The following is a 1942-nucleotide window of genomic DNA, read 5'->3' as shown; positions in this document are numbered from 1 at the left end:
GTGGAAATATCTCTCAGTTTAAAATTTTGCCCTATTCACCCCCCATTATAACTAATAGGGGCTAATATTGGGGGCGGCCATATTGGACTTTCGCAACAAAATTGACCGAGTTGTCCATATAGGTTGTGATCCTATGGGGTCATAGATATTATTTCTGGTGGACAACTTTGTATGTTATGACAAATGCAGGTCAACCCCCTTTGCCCCCTGGGTATACTGGGCCCATTGTATGGTCCTAATAACGGTTGATAACGCCTATTATATGCACTGATAACAGTCGAATGGGGTGATAATAAAAGTCACAGCATGCAACCTGTAGTTGTCTCCACCAGGCCGAAGGCATGGGGAGAGAGTATGTTTTGCACTCCGTCCGTGTGTGTGTCCGTCCTTCCGTCCGTCTGTGGACAGCTAATCTCCGGCACCGTTAACCTGGTCGATGCCAAACTTTGCACACACACTCCCTGGATGCCAACGATGAACCTCTGCCCCAACATTTCCAGAACGGCCTGTTATAGCGCCACCAGGAGGCCGCTTTGTGCAAAACAAGTTTTTGGACAGTACACCTACAGATTTTGTCCAAACATGCTGCAAACTGTGCTGCAAACTGATTTCGCTTCATGGCACAAGAACGGACATTCAGACAGCCCACGCCCATGGGTAGCCAGACAATGATTCCACAATCTCCGAATGCTATACAGAATCTGAAACTACACCTCCCGAAATCCGAGCAAGGAAGCTGGCATTTCCTTTCACACAAATATCTTTACACACACACATGAAACATGAAAATTCGATGAGGCAACAGTCTGGCCACGTGAGACTAGGCCTACTCTCTCTATGACAATGAAGGAAGGGGGCCTGTCGTGGAGGACTGCGGTGGTGATATGTCTCTGTATTGGGTTCTGGTGAGGAGGGTAAAGCCTCTCTCTCTCTCTCTCTCTCTCATTCCTCTGCAGGTGCAACGGGAAGACGTACTGTATTATAAATGACGCCTACATTCTTTACGGCAAGCATTGCAAACAGGATCGAAATTCCTGCCTTAAGGTCACATGGGAATGCATATGGCCAACATGGCCACATGGTGTCAAATAAGTACGTACAGGCCATGCACCATGCATGCATGCATGCATGCATGCATGCATGCATCATTCTACTGTGTGTTTGCATGAGAGAGAGAGAGAGAGAGAGAGAGAGAGAGAGAGAGAGATCATTTTATTTTATTTTATTTCCTTTTTTTCTTCCACAGCTACTGGATCTATACTGGCCAGATCTCATCATCGTTGTCATGAAAATACAAGACAATGTTTTTTTGTCATTTGGTTGATTGAGGCCTATAATAAAAGTCACAGCATGCAACCTGTAGTTGTCTCCACCAGGCCGAAGGCATGGGGAGAGAGTATGTTTTGCACTCCGTCCGTGTGTGTGTCCGTCCTTCCGTCCGTCTGTGGACAGCTAATCTCCGGCACCGTTAACCTGGTCGATGCCAAACTTTGCACACACACTCCCTGGATGCCAACGATGAACCTCTGCCCCACATTTTCCAGAACGGCCTGTTATAGCGCCAACATGAGCTTTTCACATTTTTTACCTAAAACTGCACCGATCTGCGTGAAACGTTGCATGCGCACTCCCTAGAGGCCAAGGACAAACCTTTGACCTGCATTTTCCGCATCTGCCTTTTATAGCGCCACCAGGAGGCCGACTTTTGTCGGCCTCCTGTATTACACAGTATCTCTATGGTCATGTGCTCAAGTCGGATCTGTCCGATATTTTCCGATATTTTTTTTAATTGGCTATAATTGGCTTTCACAGTTTGCAAGATTGCCCCGTTTTGAACAAAAGCCTCAAATCATGAACGCAGCATGCAATTTACGTGAAATCTTTCACACATTTTCTTACTAGGCTGAGGAATATATCCCACCCTTTTCACATTGGCCTGTTA

Source organism: Electrona antarctica (assembly GCF_951216825.1).
Source record: "Electrona antarctica genome assembly, chromosome: 20".
Lineage (NCBI taxonomy): Eukaryota > Metazoa > Chordata > Actinopteri > Myctophiformes > Myctophidae > Electrona > Electrona antarctica.
Note: the sequence above shows the minus strand (reverse complement) of the source record.